A 23,335-nucleotide genomic window follows, 5' to 3' on the forward strand; every position below is an offset into this window, starting at 1 on the left:
ATTTAATGTAAGTACTTGAATCCCTGAGTTGCCGAAAGGCTTCACGTTCATACTTATCACAAGGCCAGACGACAATGTTCCCACCCTTGTCTGCAGATTTAAAGACAACGTCAGGAAGAGCCCGCAACTGCTGGATTGCCTGACGCTGTTTAAATGTTAAATTATCAAATCTCTTTCTAGTGGATAATTTCTTGAAATCATCCATGACGAGTTTTGTAAAAATCTCAATAGCTGGACTCAGAGACAAGGGAGGGAACCTAGCCGATCTGGGCAATAATGCGACAGGGAACCTACTTGTCTGGGGTGCTGCCTGTTCCTCAAGTAGGTCTTCAAGATCATGTAAGGCTTCCATCTCAAGAGTATTCAAAGATGCCGACGTTTGACCCCGATGGTGTAATTTTCTCAATAATAATTTACGAGAAAATAATTGTAAATCTTTCAACGCTGTAAAAAAATTAAATTGGTTAGTAGGTGAAAACGAAAGACCTCTGCTGAGTACATCAATTTGTGCCTCAGTCAAAATTTGTTTGTCATCTGCTGGTTCTATCACTGCCTTATGTCCTTTGTCTTAATTTTGTTTTTATTTTACTGTTTTTAACTCTTTGAATTTTTTGTGTGTATTATAGGATTCCTTTTCTCTCAACTTGTGATATATTTAGAGCTCTCAAAATTTGAAACGGCTGCAGAATTTTTGAAAAGAGGGGAAGAAAAACCCGAACAGATGGATATATTGTGATGATTCCCTCTTCACCTTCTCTGCAGCCTGTTTTCTACTTATATATATATCTGTTGAGCCTTATATCATTTTGTATTATTTATTTTTTGTCTATATTGTAATGTTGTTGGTGCATTTATTTATTTTTGTCTTTTATTGTTTTTTTCTGCTTTGCTTTTTTTGTACCCTTTTTTTATTTTTTGGGTGTTTATTTTGTGATATCATTATTGGGGCGGACTATCTGCCTTTCTGTGTATTATGTACCTTTGGGTTCACCCATATGTATTACTATATTAATGGTGGCAGATTTTGTGGAGCCAAGGTGGTTGTGCGCGTTCGTGGTGGTGGGCGCTTGTGTCCTTTGGCTGCAGGGCGTCTCTATGCCTCCATGCACAGCGGGATAATTGCTGTCCTGTTTGTGCATGGAATGGCATGACGCCCGGGCTGTGTGGAGGACCTGGCGCGCACACCGCGCATGCGCCGTCACAAACCACCGCTATTGGCTCTTCTGCATCACGTGATCCTTCACATGAGCTATTTTAAGGTCCTATTCCTCACTATTCACTATCCCCTTGAGGAAGCAGGCTTCAGAGCCCGCGAAACGCGCGTCGGGGGTGGACATCAGGCACCTGGGGCTCCCTCTCTGGCTTCTCAGATCCCGGTAAGCGGCATCATTTATTTACTTAATTTGGCTATTCAGGATATATCTCGGTTATGTTGCGGTCCACGATGGGAACTCCCTGACTTGCCCCTTATACATTTTTTCTTCTGGTCACTTGACCTGTGGATTTGCTTGCAACAGGATTGCTTTGCCAGAGGGGTGGCCCTTGTGTTTTGCTTGTATGCTCCTTGGTGCACTATCTTATTATGTATAATTACTTATATATTTTGTATGCATAAATAAACATTTATATTTTTATACAAAAAAGTATCTTTCTCGCTGTCATCGTGTACTCCATTTTCTCTTGTTATAACACCAAAAATCTGCAATTTTCTTGATGGTCTGGGGCGACCCGCATTACCACCTGGGTCCAAAACTGAGGTTTATTCTTCACCAAAGGAGTAGCATCAATACCCCTCAAAGGGATAGGCGTCCGCAGAGGTGTCATAGGAAATCCACAACGTTTAGCAAAATCCAAGTCCATCAGGTTCAGAGCTGCTCCCGAATCCACAAAAGCCTTAGCGGAAAATGTGGACAGGGAGCAGATAAGAGTAATTGCCAGGAGAAACTTAGGTTGAACACCACCCACAGCAAATGTGTGTGCAAAACGTTTCTCTCATTTAGGGCAGACAGAAATAATATGCGAGGCATCTCCACAGAAAAAACACAGCTTATTACGCCTTCTGAACTCCTGACGTTGCGCCCTAGACAAAACTATCACATTGCATAGGTTCAGACATTTGTTCAACAGGTGGCAGCACCTCTCGTGCAGTTTTGCGTTCACGCAAACGCCGATCAACCTGAATGGCTAATGACATAGAGTCGTCAAGACCAGAGGGAACAGGAAATCCCACCATAGTATCTTTTACGGTTTCTGACAAACCCTTCCGAAAGAGAGCTGCCAAGGCACCATCATTCCAGGTAGTAAGGACCGCCCACTTTCGGAATTTTTGACTGTACAACTCTGCAGAATCCTGACTCTGGCTCAATGCCAACAGGGCCTTTTCAGCCCGATCAATAGCATTAGGTTCATCGTACAACAGCCCCAAGGCTTGAAAAAATGCGTTCACATTTGTTAGATTAGGATCATCAGGTTTCAAGAAAAACGCCCAATCTTGAGGATCGCCACGCAGCAAGGAGATGACAATTTTAACCTGCTGTGCGGAGCTCCCTGATGAGTTAGGCTTTAAGGTAAAAAATAATTTACAATTATTCTTAAAGTTCAAAAATTTAGACCGATCCCCAAAAAACACATCAGGAGTAGGGATCTTTGGCTCAGCAACATGTGAATGAGCAAGATAGGCGGAAATTCCCCGCACTTCAGCAGTGAGCTGCTCCACACGATCAGACAATTGCTTCATCTCCATTGAGAAGAAAAAATTCCCCCTACGGCCTCAAAGACATAGAGGAAAAAATATACACACAAAAAAAAATTCTGACACTTTTTTTTTCTTTCCCTTTTTTTTACAATTCTTTCCTGCTATTGAGTACCCTAGAATCTGCGGTATGGCTGGCGATTCTGTTATGAATGAGTCACCGAAGGAGGAAAAAACAAAAATACAAGCTAAGTCCAGAAAACCGGAGAGGTTGGTAGCAATCGGATTGCAGACCCCTGATCCTATTCACCACAACTAACAGTAGCCGTGGGGGGTTCCTACGGTGCCCTAGACCCCTCGTTCACAGCCGGAGAACTAAATAAGCCTAAAGAAAGAAAGGGGATATCTAAACTGCCCCAGAGCAGACCCCAAAGCAATAGACAGCCCCCAACATGTATTGTCGGTGAAAAGCAGATGAAAACACAAACACAGACAGAAAGACAGGTTGAGCAAACGATGGGGCCCAACTAACTAAATAGGAAAGGACAGAAAAGATGCTGGCTGCAATCCGCAAAAAACCCTACCAAAAATGTCCCAACCGTCTGATAGGGAAAAAGGCCCTGAAGTCGCTAGACTTCAAAAACACTATATCAGCACTCAGGTATATTCTGAAAACAGAGCAAAGAGATAAACTGATCAGAGACAAAAATGGAGCTCAGCCCGTCCCAACAAAGGCAGGCTGAAAACAAAACACGAAGCAAACAGACAAAATCTCATGGAAAAATAAGAGAGCAAAAACTTAGCTTTCAGTAGACAGGACTAACTGGTTGCAAGAGCTCAGAGCAGAAAGGATCACCAGCACCCCTGTAGGGCGTCGGCTGCCTTATATCCACTCAGTGATTCCGGGTGTCCAATCAGGCTCCACCTGTTCAGATGACAGGTTCCTCTCAACCCAATCAATTTCACTACCTCTCTTCACCAGCAGAGGGAGTTCATCAGACATCAATGGTGAAGGGGAAAATGAACTCACAACACATGTCTGTTTGTGGGTCTCGGGGAATGAGAGAATTGTAAGCCACCATAGGAAATAGCAGCAGGAGAGAACAGTGTCAGAATCCTGAATCCAGGTTTCAGTGAGGGCCAACAGATTAAGGCTGGTTTCACATTAGCGCTTTTTAAGCGCACGCACGGCCGGGGGTAGCTCCGCCCCCGAGCCGGCTCTCTGCCCGGCGTGCCCGCCCCTTGCTTGTAGCGCCGCCTCCTAGCGGACAGCGGCGCCTGCGATCGGCGCACCCTATCTTTAGCATAGGGTGCGCAGATCGTGCGCAGGCCGTGCGCTAGTTGCGCTTTGACCTGCGCTGCGCACTTTTGACGGTGCGCCGTGCGCGCCAAAATCGAACTTTTCGGATTTTGGCGCGCACGGCGCACCGTCAAAAGTGCGCAGCGCAGGTCAAAGCGCAACTAGCGCACGGCCTGCGCACGATCTGCGCACCCTATGATAAAGATAGGGTGCGCCGATCGCAGGCGCCGCTGTCCGCTAGGAGGCGGCGCTACAAGCAAGGGGCGGGCACGCCGGGCAGAGAGCCGGCTCGGGGGCGGAGCTACCCCCGGCCGTGCGTGCGTTTAAAAAGCGCTAATGTGAAACCAGCCTAAGAGAGTTGTTCAGAAAATAGTTGTGCAGGAAAGGAAGCTTGTTACAAACAGACCGTGGATTACAGAGGGCACAATGAAATGATGGAGATGAGGGAGTGCAAGTAATATTAATAAGATTAGTATGGTTTCAATATGAGGTAGGGTAGGGGTTGAGGTTGGGGGATGGTGGACCAGGGTTGGGGGAGATGTCCCCTGAAATCTGTAGGAGTAGGAAGATAAAGAGCAAATAGTTGTTGGAATTGTAAGTAGTTTTTTTCTGCAATGTGTTTCGGCAAGATGGGCTGAGGTTTCTCAGGAAGGTGACGAGTGCATGGGAGCTGTACATGGGAGAGGGAAGTATAGAGTGGTTGATGTGTATGACTCGTGATGGAGGGAGGATTGGGTGGTGAATGTGGATGGCAAGGGAGCACAGGAGGATAGAAATAAAGCACAGGGTTAAAGGGGAGAGCAAAGTGTGGGCTACCTGACTCCTGCCCGGATTAACTGCCATGGATAACTGCAGTTTAATTGATGCTTAGCTTCTGTGATGCTTGCGTGCTGCACCTCACACTGCATTCTTCCCCTTAGGAACTACTAAATATATAGGCCACACTACAGGGTCAGGAGATAGGGATTGTGGGAGCTGGTTTGGGATAATTTGGCAGCTGGGGCCAGCACACCAGGGGGTGGTTAGATGATCAAAGGCACTAGACCAGGCTCCATCTATATGCTATAGCACCTTCCACCTGATAAGATCTAGAGAGGCCCCAGTCACGGATATAAAGCAGTAAGTATTAAATACAGTGCAACAAATGAATTATACCAAAGTTTTAGCAGGCAGATTAAAATATGTTGCAATATGATAAAGCAGCAGAAGACAGACAGCAAGCAGAAGTATGGAGTTGTACCATTCAGGCTGCCTGCTAACAGTGAATGGAGTGAATACATGCAGGGTGGATCAGTTGATTACCATTTGGATATATTGCAATATACAATTGAATTGTTTGCATGTCATGTGTAACGCCATGTGTTAACGTTGAGAACCCTGACATTGTTTGTCATGTGATGTTGTCTTGGCACCACATTTGAAAATTTGATCCATTTGCACAGCCAATTTCTTTTGTCTGTGTACACTTGTGGTTATGTCCTGAGGAAGGGGTCATTTGAACCTTGAAACGCATTGAATTAAACCACTTTCGTTTATTTACACACCTTGACTTTATATCATTATCGGCAGCGCGGACTATATCCACAAAATCCTCTATCTTGTCATATCTGATACTGTCACTTGCGGACCCGTGGATCTACTGCAGCTGGAATCCCCATTGAGATCTACTGTATATGCCTTACCAACAGATCTATCAGGCTAGTGCAATCTGAATTGAATGAAATTTGTGTCCATCGGATAAGACCCAATTGCGCTGATTTCTCCTAGTTTATTCCTACCTCGCATATTTGGCAACTGTTACATAGCAGATAAACATGCAGAGATTGCATGCCAGTCACTGTAATGGAGTAGGCATCTTGGTAGTAGCATTACTGTGATAGGCTGGCCACATTACCTCATCATAGGTTATCAAAAAACGCCATTGCACAGCTCAGGGCAATTGTGATTGGAGGGAGAGAGTAGTTGTCCAGGCTTGTGTATGCACAGTTTCATTAATCAGAGTCCTCTGGTGCTGACGCTGAACCATCCTACTAACAGTCCTTCTATGGGCTCATACTCACATGCGAGAAACTCGGACGAGTCTCGCACGTCAATACACGGCACTGCCACCGGCACTCGGATCGGAGCGTTCAGCTGCACAGAAATACATGCAGCTGAATGTTCCGATACGAGTGCCAGCGGCAGTGACGCGTGAGACTCGTCCGAGTTTCTCGCATGTGAGTATGAGCCCTAAGGGTTAGACTTGCTCTTTTTATGTTCTTATGTGATACATTCTCCATTTAGCCTAGGCACAACTGCTGGAGGAAAGAAAGTGGCTGAATACAGGGCAGGGCTTAGCAGTCCACTGCTAAATATATAGCTGCTGCAGTCCACTTTTTTTTTGTGAAAACATTGCCTGTATTGGCATCCATACAGTCTAACGTGCTATGTGTGAAATTATGGTGGTTTGAAATTTTTAAAAAAGGTTTTGCCTGCTCTAGGTGACCAAATTTTTTTGTTTCAAAAAATAACTTTTGTCATCCATACAGTTTGACATGGTTTGTGTTAGCGTTTGTGTTAGCGATGTGACGTCATTCTGTGAAGGACCCTCGGACGCATTGCTAATGCATCTGCGCTAGCGGTATAGCATATCGCGATCGCTATGTGTTGAACGGACTGCATTAACAATATGTGAACCTGGCCTTACTCGTGTGCGACGTCACCACATGCTAGAACTCCACACTGCACATACTGGTAAGGCTTTTGAGCAGTAGAGGCCAGTTGTCGAATACCAGCTCGAGCCCAATGGTATCTGGTGAGCCTCCGAATATAACAACTGAAGAGTTGGCATTGATGTCTAACATTTGTGCAGTTTTCCAAGACTTTGAGGTGTCCACAAAGATGGTGAGCGGCAATGATGAAGAAAGAAATGATGAAGCAATGATGAAGAAATTTTTGAATCCCTCTCCATAATCTTTGAAAATTCTTGGAGAACAGGAGAAGTCCCAGAAGACTGGAGAAGCGCAAATGTTATTCCTATCTTCAAAAAGGGGAAGAAGGTGGACCCAGTGTCGAGGTAGCTATTTAGGGAGGGCTAATTAACCCTTCACGGTTGATCCAGTGATTTTCAAATTATTCCAGTGTTGCTAGCAACTCAAATGACCACACGGAGACTGGGGTCTCTGTACGGGAGGATCGAGGCAGATCACTAAGCCCCTTTATTTTAGTCACATCTTTTATAATCTTTTGCTTAATTATGCAAGGTTCTCAAGTACCAATAGTATCATTTCACTTTATAAGCCAATAATATTGCAAGAAAACCGGAAACTACATATATGTCCGTACCTAGATAGCGTAGAAAGTAGTATAATGGCATATTCTTCAGAGTTTTACATTCCCACCTCCCTTATCTTATACAGATGGGAACAGTCTGGTTTCATGACAGCCCATGCCAATTACAAAAATTTATCTTACAACAAAACTAAGAAACGAAACCTTACATTGAAATGGAGAAGTGAAACTTAAGCTCTGATTTTAGTATTAACCCTTCACATTCCCCCCTAGATAAATTATTTAACACATATGCAGCACCAGAGGTGCTATCCCAAGCTAACAGCTTGAGGGGTACTGGTCTTCACATGACTGATGCCGTGTTACCAGTCATGGCTGTCGCAGCGCACCCGTCCCCCCTGTATACTGCAGTTCACGAATAACAATTTTTGATGACGGTGATGGGGAACTTTTGTAGGTAGCCATGTGCTTGGCTTCAACATCTTCATCAAGTAGCCTTTTGAGATTGGTGCAGAGAAGAGCAGGGGCAACGACACCTTTGGTATCATCATTAGCTGTCTTAGTGCAGAATTTCCTAATACATACAGAAATACACCAAAGAACAAGTTTTAGTATCACATATACAACAAAGATACAGGCAGCAATGTGTAACAAGCTTTGTAAGATCCCAGCTATCCAGCCCCCAATTCCCTTAAATCAATTGGCTGGATTGAGAAAGGAGAAGGTGTCTGACCACCAACTGTCCTTATTACGATCATTGTCTTTATTGTATTGATCTCTGAGTCATTGATCGTCTTCTAACTTTAACTTTTACCAATAATAATATGGAAAATGCAAAAAACCAAAACATTATGTCCCTTCATTTGCTATTGGCTTGTTGGGTGATGAGGAGAACTTGATAGGGACCGTCATACAAGGGTTCTAGTCCGTGCTTCCTGACATGCCTCTTCACGACTACCAAATCACCAGGCTTCAGGTTATGACAGGTGTCAGTTTCTGCTGAATCTGGAAAAGAAAAGAAAACTAGAACATAGGTGTTAGCAAGATTTTTACTAAGCAGAATAACATATTGAACAACATGGTCGGTTTCTTCTGATAACTGCTAAGGCTGGAAATTTGCAACTGGGGGCCTAGTACCAAACAATATCTCATATGGGGACAGGCCATATTTTGCAATAGGGGTAGTACGAATATGGTATAGTACAATGGGTAGGAGCTCTGGCCATGGAGCCATAGTCTCCTGCATCATTTTGGTCAATTGTCCCTTCAGTGTGCCGTTCAGCCTCTCAACTTCCCCACTGGTTTGTGGGTGGTAAGGAGTATGGAGGGCTACAGTGGATCCAAGCATTGTCAGAGATTCTTGGTACACATGAGAAGAAAAGGCCGGGCCTTGATCACTTTCAACAACTTCTGGAACCCCATATCTGCATATGACTTCCATCACCAGTTTCTTCGCTGTGGTCTTTGCAGTCATGTTGGTAACAGGGAATGCTTCCAACTGGAGAACCGGGGCCCAGTAGAATTTTTGCACCAGTGCGAGGGCCTGATTCTTTCCTCGATGTGTAGGCCCATGTGGCAATAGCAGGGTACATCCGCTTAGGGAGACACACGAGTTGGTCCTTTTTCCAGAGACCATTATCCATATGTGCCCCATCAGTCTTCCATTGCTTCACCTCTTCCTTTGGAGACATTCTCTGCATTGTCATTAAGCGGTCTCGCGGGGTCCGATAGAAAACTTCAGTCTGTTGTAGATCATCAGGTTCTTGTAGGGTCAGTGCTTCTTGTAACTGTTTACGCTGAGAGCGTGTGGTCACCATAGTTGGTATGGTTGGTTCAACGGGTAAAAGAGCGGCAGCTTTTGCTTGCATATCCACAAATGCGTTGCCAACAGTCTGTGGACTGGTCCTAGGACCGTGCGCCTTAACTTTGATAATAGCCACCTGAGTAGGTAATTTTATCGAGTCCATGAGGGCTTTAACAGCTTCAGCATTTTTCACTGGGGTTCCGGCAGTAGTAATAAACGCTCGTTTGGCCCATAGAGCCCCAAAATCGTGAGCAATACCAAATGCATACCGTGAGTCCGTGTATATATTAGCCCGTCTGTTCTTGGCCAAAGTACATGCAGTAGACAGAGCCTGGAGTTCTGCTTTTTTGCTGACTGTGAAGGCGGGAGAGCAGCTGCGTGCTCTACAGTGTCCTCTGTGGTAACAGCGTATCCCGTGTGGAATCTACCAAACTCGTCAGCATATCTTGAACCATCCGTGTATAACACCAGATCGGGATTTGGGAGTGGATTCTCACTGACATTTGGTGGAGTAGCTGATTCTTCAGTCAGAAGTTGGGAACAATCATGTTGGAGGTAATCCTCATCACTGCCATCTTTCCTTATAGTTCATTATACGTCTTTCAAGGCGTTGTAAAGGGGTTGCATTATGCTGGATTTATCCGGTATCCACTGACAAAAATAAGTGCATAGTCCAAGAAAACGCTGGAGTTCAGATTCATCTTTTGGGAAAGGAAGGGAGCTGACAGCTATTTTTCTTTCTTCTGCGAGGTGTCTGACACCCTGAAGGAGACAGTGACCCAAGAATATCACTTGACCAAGGCAGAACCGAAGTCTCGAGGCCGAAACCCGACAGTTCGGTGCTGCCAGATGCTTGAGGAGGCTAACAATGGCAACAATGGCAAAAGACACCTGCTCATATTTTTTTGCAAACTGGTTGGGACTGTTTTGGGCCCCTTGTGGCATAACTGTCCATATTAACTGTGGCCCTGCTAAGTGAATACAAATAGAAACTGGCAGTCTGGGTGTAACGGAATGCTAAAGAAGGCATCGGTAAGATCAATAACTGTAAACCAAGCAGCATCCTGGGGTATTTGGGACAAAAGAGTATGAGGATTAGGCACCAGGTTTGAGAAACACTTTTACTGGTTCTACAGGCATTTTCCCTATATCATTTGGCCCTTTTGACCAGATTTTAGATAGTATCTCTGAGAGGTATGGGGTGAGTCATTGATCCTCAGGCAATATTGGGGGTGGATCTGAGCCTATCAGGGCCATCATAACTGTGGGAAGGGCATGCAAAATACAGATTTCCTCACTCTCTTCATCTACATAGGGATTATATAACAAAAAAAACCATCTGACCATCATCTTGGAATTGTATTCTGGAGCGGAACTGTGATAATTAAACTACCCCTAGTAAATTTACAGGACATGTGGGAGAGATTACAAACTGAGCAGTAACGAGAATTAGCAGGGAGGGGCTGAGGAGCAGGGCTCCCACTAGCTGAAGTCTGAGGGGGGGCAGAGTTTGCTGTGTGGGCTGAAGGGCACACTGTGTGCTCGCAGCTGCGGTGGGGGCGAAGGGGATATGGTGTGGGCTAAGATGGGAGGGGGTACTGAAGCAGCTGCAGCTACTAGCTTGCTTTTTTTTCTCTCTCTTTCTCTTCTGAACAGCAGGTTAAAGTCTTCTGAAAACTTTTTTTTTTTTTTTTCCTCTGGATCGGGTGAACGGGGATTGAGGCTGGCTGCGTATAATAGGTGCTGTCAGCAAAGGTGGGGGCTGCAACTCTCGGTCTCCTTGTACAATTGTCATCTAGCAGGGAGACCTCTTGTTTCAAATCATCACTATTAACTATTTCCCTAACACATTAATATCAATCTTAGTTCCTTCTTTAATCAATCACATTGTCAAACCACAGTCACTTGCTTGAACCACAAATCATCCCGTCCCTGTCATAATAGACAATTTTTCCTTCTTCCACATAGCAGAAACAATCAGAACTCACTTGCTGTTCAATTTCCACGTAACCTTCATTATACAATTCATGTGCCAAGCCACGGAATTCCTCAGCGTCTTTAAGTAATCCATCATCAGTCAACCTTTTAACTCCTTCATCCCATAGCGTAGGCTGTAGCCTCCCGCCCTTAGGAAATCCCAGAATCTAAAATATTTTTCCTGCATTCCTGACACATTTCTTTCCTCGTCTTTGAATCATAAGACTAACAGTATCTGATCCTTCACACAATTCCAAACTTTTCTTTTTCTTCCACAGAAACATAATTCTCTCCTTTAGAGCTAAATATCCTTACTTCAGTTGTGCACAATACTGGAGCAGCCGTCTCCGTTTGTTCCACAGGGTCAACCCCCTCTGGGAAGCCCAAAATTTGCGGTACTCAGTGAAAGGAGGAGGGCGTCTCAGACTATCCCTCCGGACACCTCTGGTTATATATATATATACCTGAGTTACGTATCCTACCCATCTTCGATCACATGACCACGCCTGATAACTAACAATGACCAGGAATTCAGGATATTTTGAATATAAAGAGTCACAATCACTGGTCAATCCGGGGTGTCCGTCCCTTATGAGGTACGGTTCGAGCACTGGGCCCCCAACGGGACTACACCTCTATATGATTCCACCCATGAATCACCCCACCAGGGGACAAACCTCAGATCCTCTTTGCAGCAACAAGCACAGGAAAACCACACCAACGGTCAGTCTGAACAGTATAACTGCCAACTTACCGTGGTTGTGGGGGGGGGGTGATCAGTCCCAATTTTCCAGCACCTGTGTCCGCTCCGAGGGTCCTTTGTCTTGTTGTCCTCCGGGGGCAGAGGCGTCCCTGTTTCGGGGCCCCACGTTGCGCGCCACTGTCGAGGTAGCTATTTAGGGAGGGCTAATTAACCCTTCACGGTTGATCCAGTGATTTCCAAATTATTCCAGTGTTGCTAGCAACTCAAATGACCACACGGAGACTGGGGTCTCTGTACGGGAGGATCGAGGCAGATCACTAAGCCCCTTTATTTTAGTCACATCTTTTATAATCTTTTGCTTAATTATGCAAGGTTCTCAAGTACCAATAGCATCATTTCACTTTATAAGCCAATAATATTGCAAGAAAACCGGAAACTACATATATGTCCGTACCTAGATAGCGTAGAAAGTAGTATAATGGCATATTCTTCAGAGTTTTACATTCCCACCTCCCTTATCTTATACAGATGGGAACAGTCTGGTTTCATGACAGCCCATGCCAATTACAAAAATTTATCTTACAACAACAAAACTAAGAAACGAAACCTTACATTGAAATGGAGAAGTGAAACTTAAGCTCTGATTTTAGTATTAACCCTTCACACCAGGACACTATAGGCCGGTGAGTCTGACTTCTATACCAGGAAAGATCTTTGAACAAATTATTAAACAACATGTATGTCAGTACCTGGATAAGAATGAAGTGATTAAACAGAGTCAGCATGGGTTTGTAACTAATAAGTCATGTCAGACTAACTTAATTTCCTTCTATGACGGAATCACTGATTGGGTGGATCAAGGAAATGCTGTAGATATAATATATCTTGACTTCAGCAAAGCATTTGACAAAGTATCTCATACAATCCTTATTGAAAAAATGACAAAGTATTGAATGGACAAGGCAACTGTTAGGTGGATTCATAACTGGCTTAGTGATCGGACCCAAAGAGTAGTCGTAAATGGCTGCACATCCAGTTGGAAGAATGTCTCAAGTGGGGACCACAGGGCTCTGTTCTGGGCCCTGTATTGTTCAACATCTTTATCAACGATTTAGATGAAGGAATTGAGGGTAGACTGATTAAATTTGCTGATGACACAAAGCTAGGAGGGATAGCTAATACTAGAGAAGAGAGAGGATTCAAAAAGATATAAATAAACTGGAGAAGTGGGCAGCAACTAACAGAATGGTTTTTAACAGGGAAAAATGCAAAGTACTACATCTGGGCAATAAAAATGAAAAAAGCATATACAGAATGGGAGGAATAGGCCTAAGCAACAGCACATGTGAAAAAGACTTGGGTATACTAATAGATCACAGACTGAATGAGTCAACAGTGTGATGCAGCAGCAAAAAAGACAAATGCAATTCTAGGATGTATTAACAGAAGCATACAGTCTAGATCACGTGAAGTCATTATTTCCCTCTACTCCTCTTTGGTCAGACCTCATCTGGAATATTGTGTCCAGTTTTGGGCACCACATTTTAAAAAAGACATCAACAAACTGGAGCAAGTTCAGAAAAGAGAAACCAGAATGGTGACCGGACTGCAAACCGTGTCTTATGAGGAAAGGTTGCAGGATTTGGGATTGTTTAGTTTGCAAAAGAGAAGACTGAGAGGAGACTTAATAGCGGTCTACAAATATCTAAAGGGCTGTCACATTGTAGAAGGATCAACTTTATTCTCATTTACATAAGGAAAGACTAGAAGCAATGGGATGAAACTGAATGGGAGGAGACACAGATTAGATATTAGAAAAAACTTTTTGACAGTTAGAGTGATCAATGAGTGGAACAAGCTGCCACGAGAAGTGGTGAGTTCTCCTTCAATGGAAGTCTTCAAACAGGCTGGACAGACATCTGACTGGGATGATTTAGCGAATCCTGCTTTGAGCAGGGGGTTGGACCAGATGGCCCAGGAGGTCCCTTCCAACTCTACGATTCTATGATGCTATAATCAGCACAACGATCCCGCTTCTTTGCCTACTTAAATAGTCATAGTAACATAGTCTTGAAGGCTGAAGGAAGACCTTACGGCCATCTACAAACATACATAGAAACATACAGGCCATTAACACCCAGAAACTTCTGAAGAACTTGCAGTCTTCATTGGCCCCTATCTCCTCCCTCTCATGTCCTGATTCTGCATTGAAGCATTACAATGAAACACTTCAAAGTGCCCTGGATGAATTTGCACCCCCTATAAATAGAACACCACAACGCAGACGGCGACAACCCTGGCACACGGTGCAAACACGTTTCCTGCAGCGGTGCTCCAGGTGCGCCGAACGTCTGTGGAGAAAATCCAATCTACACGAAGATTTCATCCATTTTAAGTTTATGCTTAGAACACACAACACTGCCCTTCACCTCTCCAAACAAACCTATTTCAACACCCTCATCATCTCACTGTCCAATAACCCGAAACGTCTCTTTGACACTTTTCATTCTCTACTCAATCCAAGAGTACAGGCCCCAACCACGGAGCTCCGAGCTGACGATCTGGCCAATTACTTCAAAGAAAAAATTGACCAGATCCGACAGGAAATTATCTCCAAATCCCCTCATACCATGCACTGTCCTCCCTCCCCCACTGCATCTAACTCACTCTCTGATTTTGAACCAGTCACAGAAGAAGAGTAAGCAGGCTCCTTGCATCTTCTCGCCCAACTACTTGCACCAGTGACCCATTTCCGTCACATCTCCTCCAGTCCCTTTCCCCTGCTGTCACCCCTCACCTAACTAAAATATTTAACCTCTCTCTCTCTTCTGGTAATTTTCCCTCCTCATTTAAGCATGCCATCATACATCCACTACTTAAAAAACCATCCCTCGACCAAAACTGTGCCGCTAACTATAGACCTGTCTCTAATCTTCCCTTCATCTCTAAACTCCTGGAACGCCTAGTCCACTCCCGTCTTATCTGCTATCTCTCAGAAAACTCTGTTCTCGACCCTCTCCAATCCGGTTTCCGCTCTTTACACTCCACTGAAACTGCCCTCACTAAAGTCTCTAATGATCTGCTAACAGCTAAATCAAATGGTCATTACTCCATGCTAATTCTCTTGGATCTCTCTGCAGCATTCGACACTGTGGATCATCAGCTCCTCCTCACTATGCTCCATTCCATTGGCCTCAAGGACACCGTTCTCTCCTGGTTCTCCTATCTCTCCGACCGCTCCTTTACTGTTTCTTTTGCCGGTTCCTCCTCCTCTCACCTTCCCCTTACTGTTGGGGTTCCTCAAGGATCGGTTCTAGGCCCCCTCCTCTTCTCCTTGTACACTGCCCCTATTGGTCAAACAATCAGTAGATTTGGTTTCCAGTACCATCTCTATGCTGATGACACCCAATTATACGCTTCTTCTCCTGACATCACGCCAGCCTTTCTAGAAAACACTGGCGATTGTCTAAACGCTGTGTCTAATATCATGTCCTCACTATATCTGAAACTGAACCTGTCAAAGACTGAACTCCTTGTGTTTCCTCCCGCTACTAATGTACCTACACCCGACATTGCCATTTCCGTGTGTGGTTCCACTATTACTCCCCAGCAACATGCCCGCTGTCTTGGGGTCATACTTGATTCCGAGCTTTCCTTTGCCCCCCACATTCGATCACTGGCTCGCTCTTGTCATCTGCACCTCAAAAACATTTCTAGAATTCGACCTTTTCTTACTTTTGACTCTGCAAAAACTCTTACTGTTTCTCTTATTCATTCTCGTCTCGACTATTGTAACTCTCTTCTAATCGGTCTCCCTCTTACCAAACTCTCCCCTCTCCAATCTGTCTTGAATGCTGCAGCCAGGATCATATTCCTCACCAATCGTTACACCGATGCCTCTACCTTGTGCCAGTCATTACACTGGCTACCCATCCACTCCAGAATTCAGTATAAACTTATTACCCTCACCCACAAAGCCCTCCATGGCTCAGCACCACCCTACATCTCCTCCCTTGTTTCAGTATACCACCCTACCCGCGCCCTCCGTTCTGCTGATGACCTGAGGTTAGTATCCTCAATAGTCAGAACCTCCCACTCCCGTCTCCAAGACTTTACACGTGCCGCGCCAATTCTTTGGAATGCACTTCCCAGGTCAATACGATTAGTCCCCAATCCCCACAATTTTAAGCGTGTCCTGAAAACGCATTTATTCAGACTGGCCTATCGCCTCAACACATTAACCTAACCTATCCCTGTGTGGCAGAGCCAAAAGTTTTACCATAACCAGGTTCCCAGCATCATGTTCCCACATGCTTTATGCATCCATTAGCCCTCTGTGTCTGTACTGTTACACACTTAACATTATGGCTGGTCCATACAATCAGGGCAACTGTTACCACCCACCTTTCGTGTCTACCTCTTTCCTCATAGACTGTAAGCTTGCGAGCAGGGCCCTCACTCCTCTTGGTATTTGTTATAATCTACTGTATGTGATTATTGTTATGCTGTAATGTCTATTGTCTGTACAAATCCGCTCTGAAATATAAAGTGCTGCGGAATATGTCGGCGCTATAAAAATAAAATTTATTATTATCTAGTTCAGCCTATTTTTAGTGCAGCTGTTCTACATTGTTGATCCTGGGGAAGGCAAAAAACCCACAGAGTAGAAGCCAATTTTCTCCATAGGGAAAAAAATTCCTTTCCGACTCCATAGCTGGGTCAACCATCTACCTATAATATTCTGTTATTCGTAACCTTCTATACTGTTACTCACAAGAAAAGCATCCATTCCTTTCTTAAATTCATTCAGCGAGTTGGCCATCACCACTTCCTCAGGAAGAGAATTCCAGAGCCTCACTGCTCTTACCGTGAAGAACCCTCTTCTATGCTGGTGCAGAAATTTCTTTCCTCCAAACGAAGAGAATGCCCCCTTGTTCTTGTAACAGTCCTTGGTACAAACAGTTCATTGGCGAGATCTCTGTATTGCCCTCTGATATACTTGTACATATATATTAGGTCACCCCTAAGTCACTTCTCACAATTAAACATGAAACTTTACATGCAGAACGGGTGGAGATAAAGGAAGACATGAGATAGGGAAATACTGTCCATCACAGCATCATCTCATCTGCTGACAGAGGACAGCAGCAAATAAAGTGTTTTTAATCTTTTTAATGATCGAATGAGGCCCTCTAATTGTTGCCTTTAAGGGTCTATGAATAACTGGATGACAATTTTTTCCTGGTTTTGCTTTGTGTAGAGCCTTTATGAGTGTAGGAATACCACAACTACACTATGATCACAATATTTGAATGAGGCATTACAAGTCTGTATGGATGACCCGGCTTGTAATTTTTGACAGGCTTTGTACTTAGTGCATAGCCTTTATGATTCTAGGAGTATCAATACATGACAATTTGAACAGAATATGTATGAGGCCCTCCATTACATCCAATACAGGGTGTATCTGAGTCCCATTTAAAAAATTTACTCCCAAGGGTGGTTTTCATGTTAGGGTACCGTTACACCTAGCGATGCACCAGCGATCCCGACTAGCAATATGACGCAGTCAGGATCGCTGGTGCATCGCTGGGTGGTCGCTAGTGAGCTGCCACTCAGGCAGATCTCACCAGCGACATCTCTGGGGACGGGGATCGCTACTTACATGTCAGACGCGGCGATCCTGCGTCCTCCCGCCCGGCTCCACGCGTCGCTCGTCGTCACAGCAGGAAGCGCCACAGGAAGTGCCCGACGAGAAATGGTCCAGCAGCTTCTCGCGCGATCAGCGATAACCAGCGGGGGAGCCGGTCGGAGGTAAGTATCACATGCAGCGATATCGCTAGCAATATCGCTGCAACGTCACAAAATCGGTGACATTGCAGCGATATTGCTAGCGATATCGCAGTGTGTAACGGGGGCTTTAATAACCGGGCCAATTTTCACAATTCTGACCACTGTCCCTTTATGAGGTCATAACTCTGGAATGCTTCCATGGATCCTGGTGATTCTGACCTTGTTTTCTCATAACATATTGTGCTTCATTTTAATGTTAAAATTTCATTCACATAATTTGCGTTTGTTTGTGAAAAAAAAGGAAATTTGGGGAAAATGATGAAAATGTTGCAATTTTCCAACTTTGAATTTTTATGCCCTTAAATCACAAAGATATGGCACACAAAAAAACTTAATAAGTAACATTTCCCACATGTTTACTTTACATCAGCACAATTTTGGAACCAAATTTTTTTTTTTGTTAGGAAGTTATAAGGGTTAAAAGTTGACCAGCAATTTCTCATTTTTACAACACCATTTTATTTTTAGGAACCACAACACATTTGGAGTCACTTTGAGGGGTCTATATGATAGAAAATACCCAAATGTTACACCATTCTAAAAACTGCACCCCTCAAGGTGCTCAAAACGACATTCAAGAAGTTTATTAACCCTTCAGGTGCTTCACAGGAATTTTTTGAAGGTTTAAAAAAAAAAATGAACATTTAACTTTTTTTCACAAAAAAAATTACTTCAGGTCCAATTTTTTCTATTTTACCAAGGGTAACAGGAGAAATTGGACTGCAAAAGTTATTGTGAAATTTGTCCTGAGTACGTGGATACCTGATATGTGGGGGGGAAACACTGTTTGGGCGCATGCCAGAGCTCGGAAGGGAACGAGCGCCGTTTGACTTTTTCAATGCAAAATTGGCTGGAATTGAGATCAGATGCCATGTCACGTTTGGAGAGCCCCTGATATGCCTAAGCAGAGGAAACCCCCCACAAATGACACAATTTTGGAAACTAGACCCTCCAACGAACTTATCTAGATGTGTGTTGAGAACTTTGAACCCCCATGGGCTTCACATAAGTTTATAACGTACAGCCGTAACATTAAAAAATCATATTTTTTTCCACAAAAATGATCTTTTCACCCCCAAATTTTTATTTTACTAAGGGAAACAGGACCCCAAAAGTTATTTGCAGAGCTCAGAAGAGAAGCAGCACCATTTGACTTGTTTTGTCTGGAATTGAGATCGGACGCCATGTTGCATTTGGAGAGCCCCTGATGTGCCTAAGCAGTGGAAACCCCCACAAATGACACCATTTTGGAAACTAGATCCTCCAAGGATTTTATCTAGATGTGTGGTGAGTACTTTGAACCCCCCATGGGCTTCACAGAAGTTTGTAGCGCCCGGGCATGAAAATAAAAAAATCATTTTTTCCACAAACATGACCTTTTAGTCGCCAATTTTTTTATTTTCCCAAGAGTAACAGGATAAATTGGACCCCAAAAGTTAGTGTCCAATTTGTCCAGAGTATGCCGATACCCCATATGTGGGAGAAAACTACTGTATGTGCACACGTCGGGGCTCGGAAGGCAAGTAGTGACGTTTTGGAATGCAGACTTTGATGGAATGCTCTGAGGGTGTCATGTCGCATGATGTCCTAAACTGTGGAAACCTCCCACAAGTGACCGCATTTTGGAAAGTAGACCCCCCAAAGAACTTATCTAGATGTGTGGTGAGCACTTTGAACCACCAAGTGTTTCACAGAAGTTTATAACGCCTAGGCCTGAAAATAAAAAAATCATATTTTTTCTACAAACATGACCTTTTAGTCCCTAATTTTTTTCCCAAGGGTAAGAGAAGAAATTTGACCACAAAAGTTGTTGTCCAATTTGTCCTGAGTACGCTGATACCCCATATGTGGGGGTAAACCACTGTTTGGGCGCTTGGAAGGGAAGGAGCACCGTTCGACTTTTTCAACGCAGAACTGGCTGGAATTGAAATCAGATGCCATGTTGCATTTGGAAAGCCCCTGATGTGCCCAAACAGTGGAATCCCCCCAATTCTAACTCCAACCCTAACCCCAACACACCCCTAACCCTAATCCCAGCCCTAGCCCTAACACTAACCCTAACAGGAAAATGTAAATAAACACATTTTTTTTAATTTTATTATTTTTCCCTAACTAAGTGGGTGATAAAGGGGGGTTTGATTTACTATTTATGGTGGGTTTTTATATTTGGCAGCTGTCATACGCTAAAGGATGCTTTTTATTGTAAAGATAGTTTTTGCATTACCACATTTTCAGAGCTATAATTTTTCCAGATTTTGACCCACAGAGTCATGTGAAGTCTTATTTTTTGCAGGACGAATTGACATTTTAATTGGTACCATTTTTGGGCACGTAACATTTTTTGATCGCTTTTTATGCCAATTTTTGGTACGCAGAATGAACAGAAACTAGCAATTCATGAATTTCTTTTGGGGGGTGCGTTTACACCGTTCTGCGTGTGGTAAAATTTATAAAATGTTTTTTTCTTTGGGTCAGTACGATTACAGTGATACCGCATTTATATCATTTTTTTATGTTTTGGTGCTTTTATGCAATGAAAATAATTTTATATAAAAAATAATTATTTTTGCATCGCTTTATTCTGTGAGCTATAACTTTTTTTATTTTTTCGCTGATGACGCTGTGTGGCGGCCTGTTTTTTTTGCGGGACAAGATGACGTTTTCAGCGATACCATGTTTATTCATATCTGTCTTTATGATCGCGCGTTACTGCACTTTTTGTTCGGCGGTATGATAAAGCATTGTTTTTTGCTTTGATTTTTTTTTTAAGGGGTTCACTAAAGGGGTTAACTAGTGGGACAGTTTTATAGGGCTGGTCGTTACGGATGCGGCGATACTAAATATGTGTACTTTTATTGTTTATTTTTAAATCTAGAAAAAAGAATTTATTAGGGAATTTTTTTTAAAATTTACTTAGGAATTTCTTTTTAATTATTTTTACAAGTGTTTTTTTTTTTTTTTTTAACTTTATTACTTTGTCCCGGGGGGGACATCACTGTCTTGTGTCAGATCGTAGATCTGATACTTAGAACAGCGCTGTGACAGATCAGCCGATCTGACAGTCAGTGAAGCAGGCTTCTTCCGTGCCTGCTCTCTGCAGGCACTGAGGAAGCCGCCTCCCTGCAGGACCCTGAAGGCCCCTGCGGCCATATTGGATCCAGGGGCCTGCAGGGAGGAGGACCCTCGGAGCGACGCAGCACATCTTCCCTGTGCCCCTGGTACACTGCAATCATGTTTGATCGCAGTGTGTCAGGGTGTATGTACTGGGGGCGGTCAGTGACCGCCCCTGACACATAGTGCCGGGTGTCAGCTGTGATAATCAGCTCACACCCGGCCGCGATCAGCGGTGCTCCCCCTGTGAGCGCCGCTGATCGCGCTGGACGTACTATTCCGTCCTTGGGACTTAGGTCCCAGGTCATATAGACAGAATTACTTTTTTTTTTGAGGGCCACCACGACATTGCAAGAAAATGTAATAACGGGTGATCAAAAACATCGTATCTACCCCAAAATCTACCCCAATATCAATAAAAATGTTAGTTTGGCTTTGTACTCAACTTCAAAGCTTGTGACCCTAGAGCATCTCTTATTAACTAACACCTGAGGTCTGACTATCTTGCCCCTTCCTCAAGTTCTCTCTGACATTAGACCAGTTAACCTTTTCATCCAAAGATTTTTAAACCTTTGGAGTATCCATCATTGTAATAAAAAAGGAACCAAAAATGATGATAAAACTCAAGACAATAAAAAGGAGAAGCTTTAATGGATTATTGATATTTATTAATAGAAAATTCAGCTAACAGTTGCAAACTATATTTTCCAAAATATCAGGTAAACACTCAGTGTGTTTAATGAATAACTTACTTAAGGTTTCAGAATTAGACAACACAAGCAGATTGACAAAATTACTCGGTTTACTGAACCTGTCAACCACCACACAGATAACAGATTTCCCTTCTGAGGGTGAGAGTTCAGTAATGACGTCTATGGAGAGGTGGGCCCAAGGAGCCAAGTAAGTAAAGGCTGGAAATGACAGGGAGGGGACGGGTTCGGAGCATTGTGGCTCAAGCACAAACTTCACAAGCGAACATGTATTTCCTGCCGTCCCTATCCATGGTTGGCAACCAAAAAATTAAGATGCTATTGTTAATATCAGGGTGACCTGCAAGTACAAAATCATGAGGCTTCTGAATAATACATAGGCAAAACTGAGAAGGAACAAATCATTTTTAGGTAGGAGTAGTGTCAAGGGCCAAGTCTTGGGGTCTACAGATGTCCTCTACAAGATCTAGGGAAACAGTAGCAGCACAATTTTACCCTCAGAGAGAATAGAAATTGGTTAGTCCTCAGGCTAATATTGGCAGAAACTTCAAGAGAGAGCATCACCTTTTATGTTTTAAGTGACAGGTCTGATCACCACAAAATCAATTTTACAAATGATCAAAGCCCAAATAGCTTGCTCAGCGCTGAGTCTTTTTGCTGATTCTAATCAAGTCAAATTTAGTAGTCTGTGATAACAGTGATTTTATGTTTCGCACCATAGAGGAAATGGCGTCATTCCTTGAAGGCCCACTTAATAGTCAACAGTTTATGATTAGCAATGTCATAATTCCTGTCGGCAGGTGAAAAGAAGGCACATGAACACCGGTCCAACTCCAACCTCTGTAGCATTGTCCTCTACAATAAAAGGATGCTCTTTGCTCAGACTGAACCAATACAGGGTCAAACAAAAAAAGCGTTCTTTTAACTCAGTGAAGTCTCAGATTGAAACTTCAGCCTAATTCACTACATCTGCCCCCGTCTTAGTCAGGTCACCCAGTGGTTTGGCAATCTTTGAAAAATGTTTAATACATTTATTATAGTAGTTTGAAATCCCAAGAAAATGCTGCAAAACGTTCAGGGACTTGCACTCACTTCTTAATAGTTTTAACTTTTGAGGGGTTCATCTGGAAACCTTTAGGCCTCTTTCACACTTCAGTTTTTTGCCATCAGTCAAAATCCGCCAAAATTTGAAAATGGCGGATCCGCAAAAAATGGAAACAAAGCGGATGCAAACTGATGGAACGGATCCGTTTTGTTGAGGATCCGCCATACCGATTTTACGGCGGATCCTCAACAAAACGCATCCGTTTTATCATCCGTTGGATCCGTTTTCCTGCGGATCCGTTTTTCCACACCTCCAAAATGGGATGCTCCCAAATATGATTGGCTCTTGGAAAATGCTCTCAAATGTGATTGGATGCTGGAAACTAGGGAGAAATATATCTAGGGTGTTGTGATACAATTTCTTTGAAAGGTTTTAGAGCTAGTGGCAGCGATGGAAGGAGTTAGTGCGAGTCTGGAAGGAGTTATTGCGAGTATTGACAGCTTCTGTGTGGAATTGGATCTTCACTTGAATCGGTTGGCAATTATTGCTATCGAGAGGGAGAAAAGAAGACTGCGAATCCTGCGTATGAGGAGACGGCGCCAGTGGATTCATCCCATTAATGCGCAGAGGTTCACCCGTGTCGTTTTTTCCACACTGTACCTGGAATTGAGGGAGAATCCGGACAAGTTCTTCAATTACGTGCGCATGCGGATGGAATTCTTTGAGATATTGGTGGATCGTGTTGGAGAACAAATCCGGAGAAGGGACACCTACATGCGGTTTTCTATATCACCGGCGGAGCGTTTGATGGTGACCCTTCGGTAAGTTATCTACCTTTTAAAATGTTTCAGATTCTGCAGGCTTTTGTTA

At 43.6% G+C, this 23,335-nt stretch overlaps 1 protein-coding gene across 3 annotated transcripts in view; it reads right to left on the reverse strand.

The window, feature by feature from the left end:
• Positions 1–7,150: 7,150 nt before the first annotated feature.
• Positions 7,151–23,335, reverse strand: part of LOC141091150 (uncharacterized) — a 208,379-nt gene continuing 192,194 nt past the window's right edge. The window contains exons 5-6 of one of the 3 annotated variants that reach the window (XR_012232434.1): positions 8,177–8,267; positions 7,151–7,836 (exon numbers count right to left, since the gene is read on the reverse strand). The gene's annotated coding sequence lies outside the window, so the exon portion shown is untranslated. Of the gene's footprint in view, positions 8,268–23,335 lie in introns of all 3 variants that reach the window. The other 2 variants (XR_012232435.1, XR_012232433.1) reach the window with 2 other exon arrangements.

Source organism: Dendrobates tinctorius, unplaced genomic scaffold (genome assembly GCF_039654945.1).
Source record: "Dendrobates tinctorius isolate UK_male_01 unplaced genomic scaffold, ASM3965494v1 ptg000049l, whole genome shotgun sequence".
NCBI classification, from domain to species: domain Eukaryota; kingdom Metazoa; phylum Chordata; class Amphibia; order Anura; family Dendrobatidae; genus Dendrobates; species Dendrobates tinctorius.